At 40.1% G+C, this 19,210-nt stretch overlaps 2 pseudogenes; one reads left to right on the top strand and one right to left on the bottom strand.

The window, feature by feature from the left end:
• Positions 1–259: 259 nt before the first annotated feature.
• Positions 260–1,160, bottom strand: LOC123391201 (annotated as a pseudogene).
• An 11,978-nt stretch (positions 1,161–13,138) lies between these two features.
• LOC123391199 lies at positions 13,139–13,605 on the top strand (annotated as a pseudogene).
• Positions 13,606–19,210: the final 5,605 nt, after the last annotated feature.

Genomic DNA, 19,210 nt, shown 5'->3' with positions numbered 1-19,210 from the left:
GGCCATTCAGCAAGGGAAGCCCAGGAACAGGATAGGTGAGGTAGGTGATTGCTGCTTTCTGCTTCTCTGGGATGCTCCTTTCCATCCTGAGGGACCAGGTGTCTAGTTTCTGCCATAGCACCTGCTAAACAAGGAGGCAATTTGGAAATGCTTCTTAGATATCTCACTCTTCTTTGTACCACCTGAGCCCCACTCAGTGGCTGACCCTTAGAGGCTCTCAGTGGGCATTGGTTGGCTCCAGCATGACTTGTGCTAGCAGCTACTGGGCACTGATTTGAAGGTAGGGCGGGTACCCTTTCTCCTGTGGTCACAAAGTAGGCGAAATTGCTTTCCAGGTTAGGATTGACCTTGAAGATCTCTTTTGCATGGCCTTTCTCAAGACATTCTCCATCTCGTGATGAATCTTTGTTCCAAAGTGAACAGTGTGTTCCTTTAAGGCAGGAAATGTATTTTTATTCATTTTTATATTCCCAGGACTTACCACAGTGCATTATACACAGTGATAGTAGATATTTGTTTCATGAGTCTGTAATTCCTTGTTTTGGACTTGAAATGTGTTTTATGAAATACATTGTAAATGTTGATTAGGTGCTGATTCCTCCAAAAGCCTTTTACTTATTTATTTATTTTGCCCCTTTTTTAAATCATATTTTGATGTGCATATACTAGAATGTATGTATTTGTGTAAGAATCATTAAGGACCAGAAGCAACAAGATGGAACTCAAAGAGCCTCCCCTTGCATGTGGGTTATATGACAGACTACACCAGGTCATTGACAAGAAACTGCAGTATACAGAATAATAAGGCCTGTCCCCTCTTGTGCCACCAAAGAGCAGCACACAGCGTAAATATGAAACACAGGAGCATAATAATTGTTGCAAGCAGTCTTGTTTCAGACGTTTTCTTCAGTTGCTTCATGGATACCACTGAAAAGCACATCCTGGCTAATGCAGCAGTATTTCCAAGGGTATAAAATGCTACAAAGAGCTTTATAACACCAGGAAGCCACAGCAATCCAGTTTCAAGGATAGAGAAGAAAGTGCCGCACACGAAGCATATGAAAAACCACTCAATATGGTGTTGACTCTAAGGGATGAGGCATCCAGGACCCGTGAGTTCCGTCGTCCTGGCCGCTTAGGACCTGCCACGGCTTGTTCATGGCCCTGCTCCCCCACCACATTGGCAGCCCTTGCTTGCTTGGCCCCTCAAAAGTTTTTAAACCTGTAGCCTAATGGTTAACTAGGCATATCGAGGACTGGAGGAAAGGAACTAGGAGGTGGGTGAAGTTAGCAGGATGGGAAGTAAGTTATTTCTCAGAAATACTTAAAAGCTGAATTGAAACAATTCAGAACAGTCCTAGGCCAAAAGTTGTTAAGTTCGGCGCGCCTGGGTGGCTCAGTGGGTTAAGCCTCTGCCTTGGGCTAGGGTCGTGATCTCAGGGTCCTGGGATCGAGCCCCGCATCGGGCTCTCTGCTCAGCAGGAAGCCTGCCTCCCTCTCTCTCTCTCTGCCTGCCTCTCTGCCTACTTGTGATATCTGTCTGTCAAATAAATAAATAAAATTTAAAAAAAAGTTGTTAAGTTCTTAGAAAGTCCTACTGAGGAGATTGGGAAGCTCTGGGTTCCCTTTACCACTTACCATTCCACAGTTTGCTTTTGTTTCTCTTCATATACTTTATTTTAATTTTTTAAAGATTTTATTTATTTGAGAGAGAGAGAGACAGAGACAGAGACAGAGAGAGCGTTTGTACGAGAGGGCACAAACCAGGGAAAGGTAGAAGCAGACTCCCTACTGATCAGGGTGGCCTAACATGTGACCCTATTCCAGAACCCCAGGATCATGACCCGAGCCAAAGGCAGATGCTTAACCAACTGAGCCACCTAGGCTTCCCTCTCCTCTTGTATTTTAAACTATAATTAAACTAGATGACTCAGCATGTTTTCCTGATTCTTTGTCTTTCCGTTTCTTTCTTTCTTTTTTTTTTCTAAAGATTTCCTTTCCCTTCCTTTTCTTTTCTTTTCTTTTTTTTGACACACAGAGAGAGAAATCACAAGTAGGCAGAGAGGCAGGCAGAGAGAGAGGAGGAAGCAGGCTCCCCACTGAGCAAAGAGGCCAATGCGGGACTCAATCCCAGAACCCTGAGATCATGACCTGAGCCAAAGGCAGAGGCTTAACCCACTGAGCCATACAGGTGCCCTTGTCTGTTTCTTTTCTTCATTAGGAATGCCCTGCTCCATTATGCCATTATCATTATTATTTATTTCCCTCCTGAAATGCTAGACTCTTTCCCTGAAACCCTATGGAAGAAAGAGTCTCTCCCTACCCTGAACATCTCAGCTTTTAGACCCCCTCATGTACTTAATGCTATTACTAGAATTATATATGGATAGAATTATCATTCCTATTCTCACTAGAAGCAAGGGATCTAATTTAGCTATGTGTATTTCATACCACAGGGCCTCGTAAATGTTGAGTGAACCAAATGTTGACAGAACTATATTACTGGCTCAGTGTGATGGTTAATTTTACCTGTCAACTTGACTGGGCCACGGGGTGCCCAGATATTTGGTCAAACATTATTCTGGGTGTTTTTGTATGAGATTAACATTTACACTGGTGGACTGAGTAAAACAAATTGCCCACCCTAATGTGGGTAGACTATCCAATGGGCTGATGGCTTGAATAGAACAAAATGGTTGACCCTCCTCTGAGTAAGAAAGAATTCCTCCTGGCTGTTTAGGACATCAGCTTATTTCTGCCTTCAGACTTGAACTGAAACATTGGCTCTTCCTGGGTCTGGAGACTACTGGCCTTTGGACAGGAACTACACCATTGGCTCCCCTGGTCTCTAGTTTGCCGACTTACACTGCAGATTATGGGATTGTCAGCCTCTTTCGTCAAGTGAGCCAATTCCTTATAAATCTCTTTCTTTGTATCTACATGTCTGTCTATCTAATCTCTGTATCTAGATCTATATCCATCCTATTGGTCCTGCTTTTCTGGAGAACTCTGACTAGTATATTTAGGTCCTAGATTTTATTTTATTTTATTTATTTATTTTAAAAGATTTTATTATGTATTTGAGAGAGCACAGAAGGAGAGTGAGAGGGAGAAGCAGACTCCCTGATGAGCAGCAGAGAGCCCAATGTGGGACTTGATCCCAAGACACTGAGATCATGACCCGAGCCAAAGGCAGATACCCAACTGACTGAGCCACCCAGGTACCCCTAGATCCTGGATTTTAGAAATATTCTGGAGAAAGGAAAAGAGTTTGATCTACCTTTCCTGGAATTGGATTAACATGAGGCCACTTTTTATTTATTTTATTTTTTTATAAATATATAATGTATTATTAGCCCCAGGGGTACAGGACTGTGAATCGCCAGGTTTACACACTTCACAGCACTCACCATAGCACATACCCTCCCCAATATCCACAACCCCATCACCTTCTCCCTACCCCCTCTCCCTGGCCACCCTCAGTTTGTTTTGTGAGATTAAGAGTCTCTTACGTTTTGTCTCCCTCCCGATCCCACCTTGTTTCATTTATTCTTTGGGGCTCCCCCAAACCCCCAACGTTGCATCTCCACTTCCTCATATCAGGGAGATCATATGATAGTTGTCTTTCTCCAATTGACTTATTTTACTAAGCATAATACCCTCTAGTTCCATCCACACGGTCGCAAATGGCAAGATTTCATTTCTTTTGTTGGCTGCATAGTATTCCATTGTATATATATATACACCACTTCTTCTTTATCCATTCATCTGTTGATGGACATCTAGGCTCTTTCCATAGTTTGGCTATTGTGGACATTGCTGCTATAAACATTTAGGTGCATGTGCCCCTTCGGATCACTATGTTTGTATCTTTAGGGTAAATACCCAGTAGTGCAATTGCTGGGACGTAGGGTAGCTCTATTTTCAACTTTTTGAGGAACCTCCATGCTGTTTTCCAGAGTGGCTACACCAGCTTGCGTTCCCACTAACAGTGTAGGAGGGTTGTGAACTCCCCTTATGCATTCCATGTTTACCTATTCTTCTCTGTCCTTCAAGGAATCAAGCATTCTCTACCCTCCAGGTCTGATATGTCGTTTGCAAATATCTTCTCCCATTCTCTCAGTTGTCTTTTGGTTTTGTTAACTGTTTCCTTTGCTGTGCAAAAGCTTTTGATCTTGATAAAGTCCCAATAGTTCATTTTTGCCCTTGCTTCCCTTGCCTTTGGCAATGTTCTGAGGAAGAAATTGCTGTGGCTGAAGTCGAAGAGGTTGCTGCCTGTGTTCTCCTCAAGGATTTTGATGGATTCCTTTCTCAAATTGAGGTCCTTCATCCATTTTTTTAAAAAGATTTTATTTATTTATTTGACCGAGAGAGAGAGATCACAAGTAGGCAGAGAGGCAGGCAGAGAGAGGAAGGGAAGCAGGCTCCCCGCTGAGCAGACAGCCTGATGCAGGATTCGATCCCAGGATCCTGAGATCATGACCTGAGCTGAAGGCAGAGGCTTAACCCACTGAGCCACCCAGATGCCCCTCTTCATCCATTTTGAGTCTATTTTCGTGTGTGGTGTAAGAAAATGGTCCAATTTCATTTTTCTGCATGTGGTTGTCCAATTTTCCCAACACCATTTGTTGAAGAGGCTGTCTTTTTTCCATTGGACATTCTTTCCTGCTTTGTCAAAGATTAGTTGACCATAGAGTTGAGGGTCTATTTCTGGGCTCTCTATTCTTGTTCCATTGATCTATGTGCCTGTTTTTGTGCCAGTATCATACTGTCTTGATGATGATAGCTTTGTAATAGAGCTTGAAGTCTAGAATTGTGATGCCACCAATTTTGGCTTTCTTTTTCAATATTCCTTTGGTTATTTGAGGTCTTTTCTGGTTCCATATAAATTTTAGAATTATTTGTTCCATTTCTTTGAAAAAAATGGATGGGATTTTGATAGAGATTGCATTGAATGTGTAGATTGCTTTAGGTAGCGTAGACACTTTCACAATATTTGTTCTTCCAATCTATGAGCATAGAACATTTTTCCATTTCTTTGTGTCTTCCTCAATTTCTTTCATGAGTACTTTATAGTTTTCTGAGTATAGATTCTTTGCCGCTTTGGTTAGGTTTATTCCCAGGTATCTTATGGTTTTGGGTGCAATTGTAAATGGGATTGACTCCTTAATTTCTCTTTCTTCTGTCTTGTTGGTATAAAGAAATGCAACTGATTTCTGTGCATTGATTTTATATCCTGACACTTTACTGAATTCCTGTACAAGTTCTCGCAGATTTGGAGTGGAGTCTTTTGGGTTTTCCACATACAGTATCATATCATTTGCAAAGAGTGATAGTTTGACTTCTTCTCTGCCAATTTGGATGTCTTTAATTTCTTTTTGTTGTCTGATTGCTGGCTGAGGCTACAACTTCTAGTATTATATTGAATAGCAGTGGTTATAATGGATATCCCTGCCGTGTTCCTGACCTTAGTGGAAAAGCTCAGTTTTTCTCCATTGAGAATGGTATTTGCAGTGGGTTTTTCATAGATGGCTTTGATAATATTGAGGTATGTGAGGCCACTTTTTAAATGATACTTACCTTTAGTATCTTTTCATTTCCTGAGCACTTCTTATATGAACTCTTCTCCCTTTTCCAAGATTTCAGCCACATGAAATTTGTACACTTCCATTAGCACTCCATTATAGTACTGACGGAGGCCCACCCTGCTTCTCATGTAAGGCCCAAATTTTCCTACCTTTTGAGTCCTCTTCCTAACCGTACCCCATCAGAGCCCCCACTCAATATAGTAGGTCCAAGGAAGGTGGTGGAGGAAAGCAGCCTGACCATTCAAGTGATTCATGTTTAGCTGAGAGCTCTCTAACCTTCTTAGAATCATTTTCTAAATGAATTGGGTGAAATATCAAATAATTTAATAAAGCAGAATTTAATAAATTTTATTAAATTATATAATTTATTTTATAAATTATAAATATATAATTTATATGATTTTATATAAATTTATTAAATTTATGTAAATTTAATAAAGTAAAATTTTTAGGCAGGGTAGAAATGATATCTTTGAGTAACTTTCCACTGGGCAGGCAGGACAGGCTTCTGAAGGTCAGCCCTAGGGTGAGGACCTCCTATGCACTTGCTGCTTTGGCAGATTCTTCCCTTTTCCATTTCTGAAACCACAGCTTCTCTAAGAACAATAGCAAGTAAGCACTCTCACAGAAACAGGGGTGGAGACTCTGCTGCCCGCACAAGGAGGGAGGGAGAGGAAAGGGAAACCATTTGCATGTCTCCACTAGATCTTTATAAGTTAGCAAAAACTTAGTGTTTTGAAATGCTCATTTTAGAAAAATATAGACTATTTATTTATTTTATTTTAAAATATTTTATTTATTTACTTGACATAGAGAGAGATCACAAGTAGGCAGAGCAGCAGGCCCCGGGCGGGGGAAGCAGTCTCCCTGCTGAGCTGAGAGCCTGATGCGGGGCCCTGAGATCATGACCTGAGCCAAAGGCAGAAGCTTAGCCCACTGACCCACTCAGGCACCCCAGAATATAGACTACTTTAAAGATGATGAGAAAATCAGTAGTTTTATATTACATGAGGCCATAAATAAAGACCTGGCAGGAGAGCAGATGTCAGTGGAAGTATGAGAGGCACCGAATTGGCAAACATGTTGGTTAGTCACATCAGCATTGAAGCTGCTTAAAATACTTAAATATACTTAAAATATTTACATATACTTATATAAGTATATTTATATAACATATACACATATTATATATATATATATACTTATATAATATGTGTATACTTATATAAGTATATATATATAAATATACTTATAATACTATACTTAAAATACTTAAATAAAATACTTAAAATACTTAGCACCTCACCTATTATAAGACAGATCTTCTCTCTAGGTTTCCTCTAAGAAGGAAGAGGGGAATTTAGGGGAAAGATCACAGTCATAATCTAAAACTACAAACTCTTGCATCTGTTTCCATATTTAAATACATTTATGTCTTCCTCATATTAAAAAAAAAATCTCTTGGGGTGCCTGGGTGGCATAGTCAGCTGGGCATTTGACTCTTGGTTTCGGCTCAGGTCATGATCTCGGGGTCATGGGATTGAACTCTGCATCAGGCTCCATGCTCAGCATGGAGTTTGCTTGAGATTCTCTCTCCCTCTCTCTCTGTCCCTCCCTGTCACTCTCTCTCAAATAAATAAGTCTTTAAAAAAAAAACAAAACTCTTTTTTGAACCCTATTCCTCTTGCTGACTTCTGCTCTAGTACTATCTTCCTTTGTATAGATGAACTTCTTTTTTTTTTTTTAAGATTTTATTTATTTATTTGACAGAGAGAGAGGGAGAGATCACAAGTAGGCAGAGAGGCAGGCAGAGAGAGAGAGGAGGAAGCAGGCTCCTTGTCAAGCAGAGAGCCCCATGCGGGGCTCAATCCCAGGACTCTGGGATTATGATCTGAGCTGAAGGCAGATGCTTAACCCACTGAGCCACCCAAGCGCCCCTTGATGAACTTTTTTTTTTTTTTAAATAAGATCTTTATTTTTTTTTTTTAAGATTTTATTTATTTATTTGACAGACAGAGATTACAAGTAGTCAGAGAGGCAGGCAGGGAGAGAGGAAGAAGTAGGCTTCCCGCTGAGCAGAGAGCCCGATGCAGGGCTTGATCCCAGGGCCCTGAGGTCATGACCTGAGCCGAAGGCAGAGGCTTTAACCCACTCAGCCGCCCAGGTGCCCCCCTAGACGAACTTCTTAAAAGTGTTTTTTTTTTAAACCAATATCTCCATTTGCTTATTTCCCATCCTTTCTCAGCATCATAGAGTTGATTTTCTTCACACATTGTGCAACAAAAACTGCTCTAACCAAGGTCTCCAATGGTGAAGTTATCCCCAAATAGCATAAACCCTTCTCACCTTTGTTTTACATGATGTCACAGGGCCCTTGCCCCTATTGGCCACTGCTTCACTCAAGACTGCTGCCATGGCTCCCATTCTGGTGGCTCCCCATCTATCTGGCCATTGCACCTTCTCTTATCTGTCCATCCCCTAAATGCCATTGGTCTCTAGAGTCTGTTTTGTCCTGTGCCCTCTTCTCTTCCTATGTGTACTCACCAGGCCCTCTGTGACTTCAGTTATAATCCATTTCTCTTGAGGCATGTGTCTCTACTGTCGGGAATCTGCTTTTGAATATGCAGCATGTCCCAAACTGTCTTACCTCAAAACCTAGTTCTTTAAAAAATAATAACAGTTATCATTATAATAATATATATCATTATATAATACATATCATAATGATATATATTATTATATATTATATTAATATAATAATATAATAATTATATTATTATAATTAATATATTATATATTATTATAATGATAACTGTATATATTATAATGATATAATATATAATAATGATATATAATAACATATAATATATTATAATGATATAATATATAATATAATATAACATTACATTACATTAATAATATATACCCTAACCCACAGTGATCTATGCCAGAAAACCGTCACCACCCTGCCTCTTCTCTTTGTCATTCCCTCGTCTGCTCAGTCATCAGTTTTGACAGCGCCATCTCCTACATATCTCTAACTTGTCCCCTTGTTTCCAACCTAACTCACACTACTAACTCAGGCCCCCATCATCTCCTCTGGATCCCTGCAACAACATCTCTCTGACTCCCTTCCTTGCCTCTGTGTAATTAATTCTGGGTGCCCTCCCAGCCCCGTATCCACAATGCAGCTAGAGTGGCCCTATCAAACAAGTGTCTGATCATATCCTTATCAGTTATTAAAGTCCTCCAGTCCTTCTCTGTTGCCCCTCAGGCTGCACTTTGACCTCTTCAGCATGGCTTCCAAGTTTTTTGTTCTGTTACAATTTTAAAAGATCTCAGTTTTCTTCAGCTTCCTCTGTCCCAGTCCTGGCCCCCACCCCAATTCTTGCAATATTATGTTCCAGCCACACCAAATTTCTTTAATTCCTGATAGTCCCTGCTTTCTATGAGTCTGGGCCTTTGTACTTATTCTGTCTATCTAGAACACTCCTGTTATGTCTCTTTATTTTTCTATCAGTTCGAGTTATCTTTCAGGCTTTGGTTTGTACCTTACTTCTGTGATCTTCTACACTACCACACCAACCCTGGATCATGTTCCTGAAGTCCCCAGCACTTACCCCTTTTGTAGCACTTACTTTGCTCTCTTGAGACCATCTGATGAATGTACTGCCAGTATCTTGTAGGCAGGGATAACGTATTAAATTCCTGGGGCCTAGAAAAGTACCTTTCATATAATAGGTGTTCAATAAATACTTATATCAATGAATGATTTCCATAGTTACTTAGGACACCTTTCTTCTTACGTCAGTTGAAAAAGTGGTTGCTGGTAAGGAGAGAGCAAAAAAGAGGTCCAAAGCCTTGATATCAGTTTTTGTTATTTTGTTTTAATTAAAGCAAAAGTTTAGGGACGCCTGGGTGGCTCAGTTGGTTAAGCATCTACCTTCGACTCAGGTCGTGATCCCTGGATCCTGGGATCAAGTCTCACATGGGGCTCCCTGCTCAGTGGGGAGCCTGCTTCTCCCTCTGGCTGCTCTCTCTCTCTCTCTCTCTGACAAATAAAATCTTTAAAAAAAAATGTAAAAGTTCATATTTTTGCAGTGTTACAGGCTGGCTATGGGTCTTAATGGGCTGATGGGAATAGTACAGCTGAACCCTGCATTCCAGCTGGCTGACACCATCTTCTTCCACACCTGTAGACTTCTTTTTAAGTAACAGCTTGATATAGAATTCATATACCATACAATTCATCCACTTAAAGTATATAATTCAGTGTTTTGTTTTTTTTTAATTTGACAGACAGAATTCACAAGTAGGCAGAGAGGCAGGCAGAGAGAGAGGAGGGGAGCAGGCCCCCCGCTGAGCGGAGAGCCCAATGCGGGGCTCGATCCCAGGACCCTAGGATCACGACCCGAGCTGAAGGCAGAGGCTCAACCCACTGAGCCATCCAGGCGTCCCAATTCAGTGGTTTTTAACAGGTTCACAGAATGGCATAACAACCAACACTGCAATTTTAGAACATTTTCATCACACCAACAAGAAACCCCATACCCATTAGCAGTCACTCCTCATCTCCATCTCCTATCTCTATCCTCTGGAAGCCACTAATCTTTTTGTCTCTATGAATTTGCCTATTCAGAATGTTTCATATAAATAAAATCATATATATATATATATAGTGTATTTGTGACTTGCTTCTTTCACTTAGCATGATTTTTTTAAAAAGACTTTATTTACTTATTTGATAGAGATCACAAGTAGGCAGAGAGAGAGGGGGAAGCAGGCTCCTCGCCGAGCAGAGAGCCCAATGCAGGGCTCCATCTCAGGACCCTGGGATCATGACCTGAGCTGAAGGGAGGCTTTAATCCACTGAGCCATCTATGCACCCACTTAGCATGATGTTCTTAAGATTCATCCATGTTGTATCAAGTATCAGTATTTTATTTTTATTTCTTTTTATTGCCGGATGATATTCCACTACACACCCCATTTTGTATATCCGTCCATCAGTTGATGGATATTTGGGTTGTTTGTGCTTTTAGGCTAGCACAAATAATGCTGCTTATGAACATTTGTGTACAAGCTCTTGTGTTGTGTTGACATAGTTTTTTATTTCTCTTAGGTTTTATCTGGGAGTGGAATTGCCAGGTCATATGGAGGACTTCAGATTTCTTTTTTTTTTTAAATAGGCCCCACGCCCATTTTGGAGCTTTCATTCATGACCCTGAGATCAAGAGTCCCACAGTCTACTGATTGGACCAGCCAAGTGGTCCAGGACTTAAGATTCTAAAGAACAGAGGCTGTAGTGGCACCTGGGTGGCTTAGTCGGTTGGGCACCTAGCTTTTGTTTTCGGTTCAGGTCATGGTCTTGGGGTCCTGCAGTCCTGGGATTCTGGGGTTGAGCCCTGCATTGGCTTCTTCCTCAGGGTGGAGTCTCCTAGAGGATTCTCTTTCCCTCTGCCCTTCACTTCCCACCCCCATGCCACCCACCCCTGCTTCTCGCACACATGCCCTCTCCTCTCTCTCTCTTAAATAAATAAATCTTTAAATTAAAAAAAAAACAGGGGTGCTTGGGTGGCTCAGTGGGTTAAAGCCTCAGCCTACAGCTTAGGTCATGATCACAGGGTCCTGCGATCGATTGAGCTGTCGGGCTCTCTGCTCAGCAGGGAACCTGCTTCCTCTTATCTCTCTGCCTGCCTCTCTGCCTACTTGTGATCTCTGTCTGTCAAATAAATAAATAAAATCTTTTTAAAAAAATAAAAATAAAAAACAGAGTTTGCTTTACAGAATAAGCTCACAAACACATGAAGCACTAATAACTCTTGCTCTTTATTGATTTAAAGAATTGACATTAATTAAATTTCTCTATGTAATGTAAAATATCCAGTGAATGTGCAAAGTCCTATTCTCCTGTGCAGGAAAATAAAGCCCTTCTTGGGTTTAAGTGGAAGTGGAAGAAATTAGTGTTTGGTTCTGCCCATTTCCAATCCCATTCCCTGTACCCCTGGATCACACAGGGTTTCCTGATGGAGTCACACAGGAAGCTTCAACTGGGGAAGCTGGCTTAGTGACTGATTTTAGCCATAATTAAATCATTGCTTCCCTCTGTATTACAGTAGGAATATATTGTATTATACCTCTCTTTGTCTCTTCTTTTTTCTTCAACATCTCTGCAGCCATATACACTCCTGGGTTCCCTGCTCTTTCCTTTCTCCTCAGCCTCCTGGTAGTAACAAATTGTTCCTTGGTCCTATTTAAGTTAAGACAATAAAGTTATGAGACTCAATGTGAGTTTTAGAATTCCTTTTTTTAAAAAAATATTTTATTTATTTATTTGACAGAGAGTACAACATGGGGAGCAGCAGAGGGAGAGGAAGAAGCAGGCTTCCCGCTGAGCAGGAAGCCCGATGCAGGGGGTGGGGGGGGCTTGATCCCAGGACCTTGGAATCATGACCTGAGCTGAAGGCAGAGGCTTAATCCACTGAGCCACCCAGGCACCCCTAGGGTTCCTTTGACAAGTATTTCATATTCAAATAAATACAGGCACCTTAAGAGTAGTTGTCCTGGGAAAAAAAAGTAGTTTTTCTGGGTGGCTATATATTTATTCCAAGAGTTTAGTTGTTACTCAAAACATTTTGGTGTTTTGTGTAGTTTCTCTCAAAACCAATCTGAACCCTATAAGAAGACGAGTTTCACTTCCTTAATAATCACATCTAGTATTGTAGGGGGCCTCCCACTTTACTTGTATTTATGTCTTCCTATTCCCAGTTCCCCTTTACCTTTCTAGCTCTAGTCCCCAGACAGGAGGAGTTCTGGGTTCATTTGGGGCAAGCACTGACATACAGAGGCAGTGAAGGGAGACTGGCATGCTTCACAAGACTTTGACCTTTAAACAAACTATGCTTAAGCAGCTCTTTAAAAAAAAAAAAAAAAAGATTTATTTATTTATTTGAGAGAGAGAGGGCAAGGGGAGGAGCAGAGGGAGAAGGAGAGAGAGAATCTCAAGCAGGCAGGAATTCTGGCAGGAATTGAGAGTATAATCCATCAGGGAATAAATGGGGCTAGGTAAAGGCTTTTGGTGGTCCCTTCCCTAGTACCTGAAAGAGTTGCTTGATTAGTAGCTACTATGGACACGGCCTTAGGGTAGGTGCCGGGAATATAGAGATAAATAAGATATAGTCCCTACTTTATAAGTGTATATTCTAACAAAAAGAAGATAAGTAACAAGTACAAATTATGAGATTTGAGGGAAGCCTGGATGGCTCAGTTGTTTAAGCGTCTGCTTTCAGGACTGCTTGTTTCTCTCCCTCTGCAGCCCCCGACCTCCACTTGCGCTCACACACTCTCTCTCTCTCTCAAATAAATAGATAAAATCTTTACATTGACATACAATATTTTATTTGTTTCAGGTGTATAACGTAGTGATTTGACAATTACATATATTATGAAATGTGCACTGTAAGAGCAGTTGTCATGTCACCATACAAAGTTACTACACGTTATCGACTGTGTTCCCTAGGCTGTGTTTTTCATCCCTATGACTTAATTTATTTTATAATTTGAAGTTTTTACTTAGTTTTTTGTTTGTTTGTTTTAAGAGGGAGCATGCCCTTTCTTTCTGTGCTGATAGCACTCTCACAAACGTGGTAAATGTTCCTAAATCTGGCGGACTTTCTGCCAAGAAGTGTGGCAAGTACCTACACTATAAAGTAACACAGTACAAGAAAGGCAAAGATTCTCTTTATGCCCAGAGAAAGCAGCGTTATAATAGGAAGCAGAGTGCCTTGGTGAGCAAACTAAGCCAATTTTTTTGGAAAAAGGCTAAAACTACCAAGAAGGTTGTGCTGAGGTTTGAATGCATTGAGCCCAATTGCAGATCTAAGAGAATGCTGGCTATTAAGAGAGGCAAGAGTTTTTAACTGGGAGGAGGTAAGAAGAGAAAAGGCCAGGTGATCTATTTCTAGGTGTTGTATTTCGTTGTATTATGAAGACAATAAAATCTTGAGGTTATGTTAAAAAAAAAAAAAGAGTGCGTGCACATGGGGGGAGGTGGGGGAGTGGAAGTGGGGAAAGGGCAGAGGGAGAAGCGTCTTTTTTTTTTTTTTTTAAGATTTTATTTATTTATTTGACAGTGAGAGAGGGAACACAGCAGGGGGAATGGGAGAGGGAGAAGCAGACTTCCTGCTGAGCAGGGAGCCTGATGCAGGGCTCCATCCCAGGACCCTGAGATCATGACCTGAGCTGATGGCAGACACTTAATGACTGAGCCACCCAGGCAACCCAGTATTTCTGAGCAACCTCCATACTATTTTCCATCGTGGCTGCTCCAGTTTACATTCCCACCAACAGCTCACAAGGGCTTGCTTTTTCCCACTTCCTTTTCCACTTGTTATTTCTTGTCTTTTTGATACTAGCCTTTCTGATTGGTATGAGGTAATATCTCATTGTGGTTTTGATTTGCATTTTTCTGATGATTAGTGATGCTGAACATCTTTTCCTGTGACTGTTGGCCATCTGTATGTTGTCTTTGGAAAATGCCTATTCAGGTCCTCTGCACATTTTTTTTTCAAAGTTTATTTTTTATTTTCTTTTATTAAGTAAACTCTATACCCAACATAGCTTTGAGCTCATGACCCTGAGATCAATAGTCACATGCTCCACTGATTGAGCCAGCCAGGTGCCCTTCCTCTGCCCATTTTTTAATTGGGTTATTATTATTAATTTTTTTTTGGTGTTGAGTTATATGAGTTCTTTATATTAATTTTGAATATTACCTTCTTATCAGATACAGCATTTGCAAGTATCTTCTCCCATTCAGTATGTTGCTTTTTCATTTTGCTTATGGTTTCCTTTGCTGTGCAAAAAGTTTGATGTAGGGGCACCTGGGTGGCCCAGTGGGTTAAAGCCTCTGCTTTCAGCTCAGGTCATGATCCCAAGGTCCTGGGATCGAGCCCCACATCCTGCTTTCTGCTTAGCGGGAAGCCTGCTTCCTCCTCTCTCTCTCTGTCTGCCTCTCTGCCTACTTGTGATCTCTGTCAAATAAATAAATAAATTCTTAAAAAAAAAAGTGTGATGTAGTCCCAATAGTTTATTTTTGCTTTGTTTCCCCGTGCCTCAGGAGACAGATCCAGAAGAATATTGCTGAAGGTAATATGCAGCAGATTACTATGTTTTCTTTTAGGGGTTTTATTGCTTCATGTCTTAAATTTAGGTTCTTAATCCATTTTTAGTTTATTTTTGAGTATGGTTTAAGAAAGTGGTCCAGTTTCATTCTTTTGCATGTAGCCGTCCAGTTTCCCAGAACCCTATTGAAGAGACAGACTGTCTTTTCCCCATTGCATTCTTTTGCCTTCTTTGCATGTAATTGACCATACAAGTTTGGGCTTATTTCTGGGTTCTCCATTATGTCCCATTGAGCTATGTGTCTGTTTTTGTGCATGTACCATATTGTTTTGATTATTGTAGCTTTGTAGTATTGTTTGAAATCTGGGATTGTGATACTTCCAGCTTTGTTCTTCTTTTTCGAGATTGTTTTGACGGTGTAATCCTAAGTAAGTAATTTTAAATAAAATAAGTAATTTTAGGATTACTTATTCTAGTTCTGTGAAAATACTGTTGGTATTTTGGTAGGGACTGCATTGACTCTGTAGATTGCTTTGTGTATTGTGGGCATTTTAACAATATTAATTCTTCCACTTTATGAGCATGGCATTTTTTTCGTCTATTCCATTTATCTTCAGTTTCTTCCATCAATGTCTATAGTTTTCAGAGTACAGGTCTTTCACCTCCTTGGTTAAATTTATTCCTAGGTGTTTTATTCCTTTTGATGTGATTGTAAATGGGATTACTTTCCTAATTTCTCTTTCTGGTATACATCATTATTATTCTATAGAAATGTAACAGATTCTGTATATTAATTAAGTCTGTATCCTGCAGCTAAAATTTATAGTTTGCCCACTGTCTTCTAAGCATTTTACATGTGTATTAACTCATTTCTTTTACATGTGTATTAACTCATTGACTTCTGACAATAGCCCTGTGAAGTATGTATTGTTATAATCCCTGTTTATAGGTAAAGAATCTGAGGCACAGAGACATTACAGGTAGCTCACCTGAAGTCTCTATGTCTTTAGGAGCAGAACCTTCAGTGCAGGTAGTCGGGCTCCAGAAGGTGTGCTCCTAGATAACATGTTCTCTAGCAAGTCATCCACTGCATATGCGTGAGCTCTGCAGCTTCCCATCTGCATTGCCTTTGTACAACTGGTTTGCCCTTTTGCCTATAGTTTTTTTTTTTCTAATTTTAGTGTATGTGCTGCCAAAGCGAGCACTGTAGTTTTTGTTTTCTTAAAGACTCTGGTCAAGGGGAGGACGCTCCTTTAACATCTTCTCGGTCTTTTTTGCCTACCCCAGGGGCAGTCACTGCCCTTGGAGCTTGACTGCATTTGGTCAAATTTTATTAAGCTACGCAGTAGTGTATTTGTTGGAATGTGTAATTCTTTATAAGCTTCTGGAAAGCAGGGACTTCTTTTTTTTTTTCTGGAAAATCTCAAACAGTTGCAAAAGTAAAGCTATAATAAAACGAATCTATATGTACTCATCATGCAGCTTTGGCAATTATTTTGTGGCCGGTATAGTTTCATTTATCCTCCTCTCCTCAAACCTAGATTATTTTGAAGCAAACTTCAGACATCAGATAATTTCATTAAGATTCCAGTTGTATTACTAAAATATAAGGTATCTTTACAAAAACATAACCACAATACCATTATTGCACTAAAAATTAATACTTCCTTAATGTCATAAAATATTCACTGTTCTAATTTCTGCAATTATCTCATAATCCCCTCCCTTTCCCTCTCTTTCCTTCCAGCCTTTTTTATTTCTTTATTTCTTCTTTACCTACCCCCCTTTAACTTAAAAAAAAAAATAGGCAGAGTTATTTGAATAAAAATCCAAGTATCCAAGTAAAGTCTTTATTTTTAATCTTCATGCTTCATGTTCTCATCAGCACCTGGCTTTAGTGCTTGACATACAGAAATCCTCAGTAAATGTTTAGTAAATGAATGATTCATCAGAGATCGATAAAATGTGCTAGTTGAATGAGTGTTGCCTTACTGTCATATTTGGTTGGTTTCTTGGCCTGGCGTTTGGTTTGTGGTACTTTAGTTAACAATTAACTTAGATGCCGGCTACTATCAGCCATTACTAAAGGTTTGAGGACAGTGAACGTGTTTGTGACTCAGGCATTTGCATGCTAGAAGGAAATGGGCCAGGTTTTCTTGTCCCTGCTTTTTGTCTCTAGTCTCTATTTCACTTTGAGTTTGGACTGACCATATTTGGCTTTTTTGCTATTTCTTCAAAATAGGGACGACCCTGAAGGTGCTCCTTGAGAGCATGAACAGAGATCACATTGCTGTGTTAGGTTTTGTACCTGATGGATTGAATTGGTTCCTCCTTCACTTACTTTATTTTTAAGAATCAGGATAAAATTGAAATACATTGAAATGCATACAGATCTGGGGCACATGGGTGGCTCATTTGGTTAAGTGTCTGCTACCTTCTGCTCAGGTTAAGACCCCGGGTCCTGGGATCAAACCCTAAGTTGGGCTTCCTGCTCAGCAAGGAGTCTGCTTCTTCCTCTGCCACTCACCACCCCCGCCCCGCCCCTGCTCGTGTTTGTGTTCTCTCTCTTTCTCTCTCAAATAGATAAATAAAATCTTTAAAAAAAAAAAAACGAAATGCATACAGATCTTAAGTGTACCATTTGATTTTTGGTAAATGTATACATCCATGTATTCACCACCTGAACTGAGATGTCTAACGTGACCCAGAAAGTTCCCTTGTGCACCTTTGCAGCTAATTCTATCCCATATGGTGAATCCTAACATCCTTAATTATCACTGCCTATTCTTGGGTTTTATTTAAATGGCATCATATAGTATGTACTCCTTCGTGTCTAGCTTCTTCTGCATAGTGTAATGTTTTAGAGATTCATGCATCTCATTTTAGCGGTAGTTTGTACACTTTTTATTGATGACTAGCATTCCCTTGTATGGATATACCATAGTTTGTTTATCCATTCACATACTGATGGATATTTGTGGTTTCCAGTTTTTGGTGATTGTGAATAATGCTGTTAGAAACATTCATGTATAACTCTGTGTGGATATCTGTTTTCGTTTCTCTTGGGTAGAAACCCAGACATGGGATTGCTGGACTATGTATTTAAGTCTATAAGAAAATGTCAGACTCTTTTCCAGAGTGGTTGTGTCATTTTATACTTCCACCAGCAATATGAAGAATACTAGCTGTTTCCCATCCTCACAACAAGTATCAGCAGTCTCTTAAAGTTTAGCTACTTGCTGATAATTTTATTTTGAGTACTTCTCTGTGCCTTGCAGAAGAGATTATTCATTTTATGCCCCTTATGTGGACTATACTCCTGAGTCCTCAGTTTTTCAATTTTACCTATGTTTTAGGTCCGTGTTTTTTGACATGGAATATAAGTGAGAATCACCTAGAGTCTCCCAGGTCTCCCTGCAGTCACACTGTACCAGTAGCTTTCTCAGGGATTGTTCATGAGCTCAATGTGTATGTTGGAAAAGTTCTCCAGGTCATTCCGATTTATATTCCTAGCTAAAAACCACTGCTTCGAAGCTCAAGTCCTACCTGTGATAACAGAGGCTCTTCATCTTGCCTACACATCAACAGGATCTGGGGAGTTTTCAACATTCACTAGTTCCAAAGTTCCAGACCACGCCAATGGAGTTGGAATCTGGGGGTGGGGCCCGAGTGTCAATTGTTGTTTTTTTTTTAAATTTCCCTGTCATTCCAATATGCAATCACATTTCCCATTGGATTTCTTTCTGTCTTCTCTTGTAGCATTTATATATTTTTATTTTTATATTATAATACTTATTTATTATAATACATATATATATTTTTTATTTTTATATTATAATACTTTTTCATGTCTTATCTCCTGTCTTAGGCATTATGTTCCTAGCCTTTCTCATTTCTATGTCTTTCATGGGGTCTGACACCTACACCTGTAGCACAGTAGGTGCTCAATAAGCATTTCACGAACACATGAGTTGGTCATCAGGAAGAGATGGCAGTCAAAGGTAGGTTGCATTCTGAATCTCAGAGTCCTTGTCCTCCCTCGGGTCGGAGTTGTGTTAACTCCTCTGTGAGATAACAGAACCTTCGCCTGTTTGGTATTTGTTTTTAGGCATATCACTGGGAATAAGAATTATATGTGTCTATGGGGTAGAGGAGCAGGGTCAGGTAAGGAGACAGACCTAATTACAATGGGGGAGTTATACTAGAGTTGTGGTAAAGAAAGTGAGAAATACTAGTAAAGAGGAAGAAATTTGAGCTTACCCGATAGTGCAGTGTAGGCCACTATAGACCCTTGAGCACGAGAGTGAACCAGTCTTTAGGAAGGTGGTGAGGCAAGAGTGAACAAGAAAGATTATTTAATAGAGAGACCAGAAACAAGGAGTCAGGCTGTACTTCCAGCAGAGTTGTTGAGGGCCTGGGTTGTATAGGGTCACGGGAATCGACAGAACAGTGTACTGAGAGGTATTAAAGAACCATTAGGCTTTGTGATGTATCAAATC

The sequence above is a fragment of the Mustela putorius genome, unplaced genomic scaffold (assembly GCF_011764305.1).
Source record: "Mustela putorius furo isolate JIRA1106 unplaced genomic scaffold, ASM1176430v1.1 tig00000196_pilon_pilon_pilon, whole genome shotgun sequence".
NCBI classification, from domain to species: domain Eukaryota; kingdom Metazoa; phylum Chordata; class Mammalia; order Carnivora; family Mustelidae; genus Mustela; species Mustela putorius.
This window is presented reverse-complemented; position numbering and strand designations above follow the sequence as displayed.